Below are 7,209 nucleotides of genomic sequence, written 5' to 3'. Positions count from 1 at the left end.
CCGCACACGCTTTTACTGGCCGAGGATGTTCTTAGATGTTGAACGCAAAGTCAATACTTGCGAGAGGTGCATCAGGAGGAAGGCCAAGGCCGAAAGAGCATTCCCCTTAGTTAATATACAAACCAGCAGGCCATTAGAACTTGTCTGTATGGACTATCTCTCTCTAGAACCTGATGGCCGTGGTACGAAGAACATTCTAGTTATCACGGACCATTTTACTAAATACGCGGTGGCAGTCCCTACGGTTGATCAGAAAGCAAAAACTGTTGCCAAAACTCTGTGGAATCACTACTTTGTGCATTACGGGATTCCAGAACGTTTGCACAGCGACCAAGGTCGTGACTTTGAGTCTGCTGTAATTAAGGATCTTTGTCTCTTGCTAGGGATAAAAAAAGACTCGAACGACACCCTACCACCCACGTGGGAATCCCGTAGAGAGGTTTAACCGCACGCTTCTTCAAATGCTAGGTACTCTTGAAGAAGAAGACAAAGTGAGATGGCGTGACCATGTTCAACCATTGGTACATGCCTATAACTGTACCAAGAATGATACAACTGGTTTCTCTCCTTATCAGTTAATGTTTGGGAGACAGCCAAGCCTTCCCATTGATGTGGCTTTTGGTATTACACCAGAAGGAGGGAAGAAAGTCACTCACACAGAGTATGTCAAAAAGCTGCAAGAGAGTTTACAAGAGAGTTACCGGATTGCTGTTGAGCACAGCGAGAAGATGGCTCTTCGTAACAAACAAAGGTACGATTTGAGGGTGAGAGAGTCCACCTTGCATGTTGGGGACCGTGTCCTTGTCAAAAATGTAGGAATAAGAGGCAAACATAAGATTGCTGATCGATGGAGCAAAACAATTTATCAAGTGGTCAAACAGATAAATGAATCTCCTGTTTATGTAGTGAAGCCTCTTACAACGATTGGTCCAGAAAAAACACTCCATCGAGATTTGCTTTTGCCTTGTGGGTTCTTGACTCCCACCAATCCCATGGATGAAAGTGACATAGAGGAGAGGAAGCAGAAGTTTTGTCCTACAGACACATTGTTAGAGAATGAATTCAGTTATCCAGATGAAGTCGTCCAAGAACCAGTACAAGACCATGATGCAGAGTTGGATTATTATTTCCCTCAAACCACACAAGACACATCACATCCTACCATAACCATCATTAGAGAAGTGCCGTACAATAAAGCAATTACTGAGGATACGATTGGAACTACATTGAATCCTAATGCAAGGCCGTTTGAACCTTCAGGGACTAAAGAAGATCTGCACTTACCTGGAGAAACCCTGACAGAGGATAACTTACCTGGAAAGTCCTTGGAAAAGATGAAACCTGTCAAAGGTCTGAATTCTAAATCCACTGATGAAAATGAGGATGAGTCCAATCAGGAGTTGATTGTTAATGATGCTGAACCTGTTGAGCAAGGAGAGAATAATGAAGAAGAAGAAGAAAACAAAAACAGTGAAACTGTGACTGTGGAGCATGATCTAGAAAATAAAGACGTACCTGCTCAAGAGATTCCAGAGCTCAGACGTTCTACACGACATAGGGAACAACCTGATAGACTGAACTATAAGTCATTAGGAAACCCTTTGGCATTAGTCATGCATTCCTTATTAGAAGGTCTAAACCTAGCTTTCACACGAGCCCTTGAACCTGATACTTTCCCTCAAGTTAGAGTACTAGCACCTGATACTTCTGAACTCTTATAAATTCACTACATGCAGAGACGCATGCAGGTTCAGGAGGGGAGGATGTAACCCCTTAAAGTTTTACAGTGTTATATGAGTTCAATGCAGTACCGGAGTTTTCCTGTAGGGGTCACTGCATGATCTGGTTAATAGAGGTGTAAAGATTTAGAGAAGAAGACTGATTGTAGCTGGTACGCATGAGGTGATCAAGCGCTGCATTTGAAATATTATATCTTCATTAAAAGTACTTTCTGATGTTTTAAAATTGTAAACTTTTCATATAAATTGTTACAGTATGTTCACGAGTTTCAAAACGGATTCGAATTCACATTGATGTCGATTGAGAAGTTATTTCTGCAAACTCTGGTGAGTTTCTATGTTAACAGAAATGTTAAGTCGATGTTTTAAACTGATTTAATGATCAGAAAGGATTGTATATATATTAGTGTACGGAAAAAAAACAGTCAGAGTTAAAAGAAGTTTATTGAAAATGTTTTTTTTTTGTTTCAATACACTTTTTGTAAATGGATATTAGGGAAACGGATAAATTTTATTCTTGTTAAATGTATTTTATGATGTTCCCTGTGTATATGGAGGAAAAAGATGATTTAGATGTGAAAAGTGAGTATTTTGAGATGCAGATGATCAACCTGTGTGTTAAACAGATTTATCCGTGCGTTTATTATGCTCACGTGTATTGATGTTAAATTGCTAAGCTAACACGTGTGAGTGAAGCCTGTGAGTAATGCTTCTGATGATTTATTTACTCATATGGAGTTTGTGACAAGCTAATGTGAATCTTTAGAGATGTTAACTCTGAATTGTGTTGTTTGTGTAGACTGTTTTTTTATTGCCTGATTCCATCCTGTGACCTGATCAACTGTGAGCTTACGTGATCTACGGCGAGCCAGACCCTGTGATTCTGTGAAGGCCTTATTGCTGACGTTCAGCTTGAACCTGTTTGCATCGCTGGATTCTTTCAGTTACAGCTAAGCTGTTACTTTGCACATACACTACCCGGGTAGTAAGAAAAAAAAAAAGGCCTTATACATACATTCATATTTTTACACTACACACCAACTTGTGAAAGAACCAGGAGGACTTTTGGACAATTTTTTTCTTTTTTTTTTTTTTCTTTCTCGGACCTGTTTTGCACAACCTGGACTAAATATTGTATTTTTCCCATTCCAGCAGTGTGGTGAGATACAGCAAAATATTAACCTGTTTCTTCCTTCTATTATTTTTTGTTACATGTACAATAAATGTGCTGGCTGTTAGCTGCTTTATACAATTTGGCCCAAAATTCATTCTTATCCTCCCAAGAGTCGAACCTAGCCCTATAACTATTCAGAGTAATATAACATAGTGTCATACTGACAACTGTTGCCGTGTTACACAACCATAGAATGATTATGTGGCTGTTCAAATGTCCTTTTCAGAAGATCTGCTGATATCTGTGTTTGTTTTCTGTCCGTTTGGAGACACTCTTAACATGTGTCCAGCCATAGATCAATGGGTGCTTCTCAATTCTTATTTGTGCATCCTCATTTCCTTTCCTCGCTTCCTTTCCTCGCGTCTTAGCTCCACCCCTTCAGGATGCGAGGGAAGGACACAAGGAAAAGAAGCGAGGACGGAGGAATTGAATCAAGTGAAATTATATATCCTCGCTCTCTTTAGCGTCATCAGCTGCACTAGAGGGATCTACCCACATGTTGTTAAAGTTTGGTTATTTAAAAAATATATAATAAATATAAATAAATCAAGATGCCCCATTGAAATATACACAGTAAAATCGGCAGTGTTAATTAGGCAGTGTTACTCTACATTTACTCTTAAGGAGTTAACTTAACAACAAATAGTGAAAGATACCCTCTAGTGTTGGTGAAAATTATCAGAGTTAATTCTGCCTCGTTAACTTGACTCTGTTAAGCTCCGCCCCTCAAGCTAACGTCAAGGATTTGAACAGAAGTTTCTCGTCGTCGTCGCAACCGCCATTTTCTTTCACCTCGCACCAAAAGGTAAGCTCTTTTAAGTAACGTATTAAAACATCACTTTTGAATAAATGCGCTAATATTATAGCATAGGTTGTAATTTGATTAACTTTGTGCAATTCGGTAGGGTCAAACTCCGAATAGAACTTGCAACTTCGCAGTATGGTGGAGAATTTTCTTTTCGTCACAGTGTAATGATGAATCTTAAATTATGTCAATGATCGTATTTAATTTGTATTTCTGTTGTAGTATCTTTGTTATATCCTGCTAATTTGTATATTGTTAGTTGTAAACGTCGAATTATCCAACGTCACAGTGGAGCATTAACAGTTAAGGTTAGCCGCTAAGTTTTTCATTAACATTAGGTAGTCGCAATTGCAATGTTCATATTCAAAGACTTAGTTAAAAGTGATGACTTGTGATGAAAAGTGATGAAACTATAGCAACTATTTCGGTATCTAACCTTTTTTCCACAGTCATGTGTGTAAAACTAGGTCACTGTTAGGCCTACAGAACATGCTGCTTAAGGTGAAACTTGGGGATGCTCAGAAATTTGTTAAAATAACCGAGCTGAACCTGAAGGAGTTTTTGTCTGCTGGTAAGAAAAAAATAATACTTTTTAACTTTCTAGTATTTTATTTTAGGTTTAAAAATCATATTTCAATTACTTGTTTGTTATTACAGTTGCATTTGTGACTGAAAATAGATGTGTGCGAACTGTAAAATTTATTTTGGAGCACCTGTACGAATAAAAAAAATCCCTGCGATCAGTTTTCTCGAATTTAATATCATAAAATGTCTTCAATACCTTAAATGGCATAACAAACGTCTTAATAGTCATTTTAAGGCGACTTATATTTGGGGAATGGAAAGATAAGCCATAAATTGCGTTACTGCCTAATGTGTATTAAACTTCTAAAGGCTATTTTGATTGCATTAAATCAATGTGAGCACTTAACGTTTAAAAGCCTGAACGCGGCGCTGTTGTTCGTTCGACATGCTGGCTCAGCATGCTCAGAATTAGTTATCAATCAATGACGCACATTTATGCCAAGCCATTGCTTATGAACTAATGCTGATCAATTATAACAATGTTAACGTCACAGTGTTTATATTGTAATATGTTGTATACGGTTGTAAGAATGCATATTTTATCGCCCTCTGAATTTGATTGAGCAACCTGCAGTAATAAAGCATATACATTTCAAAATAAGAGTCCCGGTGTATTTCGTGCTTTTTTATAAACAAAAGTTTGGCAGTTTGGCCAGTTTCCACGCGGTTATGTGGAACGATATGAGGGTGAGTAAACAATGACACCATTTTTATTTTTGTCTGAAGTAACCCTTTACGTTTCACCAAACTAAAACTGAAACAAAAATGAACAAAAACTAATAAAAATGACAAAAACAACAAAATTATTAAGACTTCTAACTAAAAATTAAAATGAAAGCTTCAAAGCAGAAATAGTTTTGCCCCTAAAGTTTCTAAATGCAACTGAGAAGCACAGGTGCTCCTTGGGGATAAGTGTCAAGCCCTGTATATACTGTCACATGCTGGTAACTTTGAACATCAGAGCAAATGCAAAAAGTAACTGATCAACATTTTAATATGTAATGCCTTTTCTCATTAATTTGCATATCTCTTTCCAGCTTTTTTAAAGTTCGGTGTCCCAACTGTACCCGAGAATGTGATGGTTGTTGATGAATCAGGGACGGAGGTGGATGATGATGTTTTTGAGGATGTAGTTAAAGATCCATCAGTTGGAGTTCTCACCATAAAACATGGTGCAGGTTTGTATTACATTACTTGCTAGAAATTTTCTTAGTGCTTATTTTTTAGGATTGTGAAGATTTTTTTTTTTTGTCCCCCCCATTTATGGAACTAGACTTGGAACCTGCCTCTCCACATGCCTCTCCACCAGCCTCTCCTGTGCAGTTAAATCGGTCCCTGTCTTCATCTATTGGCTCCAATGATTCACAGGACACAGTGATTATAGAAGAAAGCTCTTCATGTAAAAGAATGAGGCTAGATCATGAAGCTAAAAAGGTGAGCATAAAAAAAAAAACATAAAAAAATAAAAAGTTAATGCTTTGTTCTTAAAATGCCATATTCATGCTTTGTTTTGTTTTGTTTATTTATTTATTTTTTTATTATTATGAAGTTGGTAGAATCCATTCTTGTCCAGAAACCTGGTGGGGAGCATGTAATAAATGAATACAACCGAACTAAAACTTTGGGGGATGAAACGAGAAGGAAAATAGTGAACATCCTGGCAGCTGACATGACAGAAAAGAATGGGTAATCTGCATATCATTTACTGGTGTATATATGATCTCTCAGTGTAGTTCTATCACCTTTTGCTTTTTGAACCTGGGCTAAAGAGAATTGGATTTTTTTTTTTTTAATTATACAGTACATCACCACCACGGCAGGTTAAAGAAAAATACGCCAGAGGAATTGTGGCTTTGTTCCCTTACCTCAGTGACCCCTTCTCCAAAAATGGATATGTAAGTATCACACTGTTTTTGAATTTAATTTCTGTGTTGACATGTCTTAAATGCTGATCACACACCCATAATACAGGTGGTGAATTTTGCTATTTATTTAACTTTTTTTTTCTTTTTTCCCTCTCTGTATTTTTGTCTTTCTAAGGAGCATTACTATGATAGTGAGAGTGGCACTGGGTACTTGGCGTGGCGAATCAAGACTATACAGAGAGGCTTGGCTAAAGAACGACGAGCATCATTTGAAGGTACAGAATGAAATCGCCTGCTTTATTCGTTATTTTTCATAGCTCATTGTGCCATATTTCACAGCAGTTTTGTTGCTACTGAGTTGCTTTTAAGTTATAGCTCACCCAAAAATGAAAATTTGATGTTTATTTGCTTAGTCCCAGGGCATCCAAGATGTAGGTGTCTTTTTCTTCATTAGAACACAAATGATGATTTTTAACTCCAACCGCTGCCGTCTGTCAGTCAAATAATGCATTGAAACGGTAACACAATCTATAAGAGTAAAAAAAAAACATGCACAGACCAATCCAAATGAAACCCTGCGGCTCGTGACAACACATTGATGTCCTAACACACGAAACGATCGGTTTGTGTGAGAAACCAAACAGTATTTATATAATTTTTTACCTCTAAAACACCACTATGTCCAACTGCGTTCAGCACTCGGTTAGTGAGGTCAAAAAAATGCGCTCCGATGACGGAAGTGATGTCTCGTGCTTTGCTTCAGTGAGTGCGAGATGTCACTTCCGTTGTCAGAGCGCGTTTAGACCTCACTAACCGGATGTGGAGGGCAGTTGAACATAGTGGTGTATTAGAGGTAAAGAATGATATAAATACTGTTCGGTTTCTTGCACAAACCGATCGTTCCGTGTCTTAGGACATCAATGTGTCGTCACGAGCCACAGGGTTTAATTTGGATTTGTCTATACATGTTTTTTGACTCTTATAGATTGTGTTCCCATTGACACACAATATATGACTGACAGACCGGTTGGAGTTAAAAAT

Source organism: Chanodichthys erythropterus, chromosome 24, assembly GCF_024489055.1.
Source record: "Chanodichthys erythropterus isolate Z2021 chromosome 24, ASM2448905v1, whole genome shotgun sequence".
Taxonomy (NCBI): domain Eukaryota; kingdom Metazoa; phylum Chordata; class Actinopteri; order Cypriniformes; family Xenocyprididae; genus Chanodichthys; species Chanodichthys erythropterus.
This window is presented reverse-complemented; position numbering follows the sequence as displayed.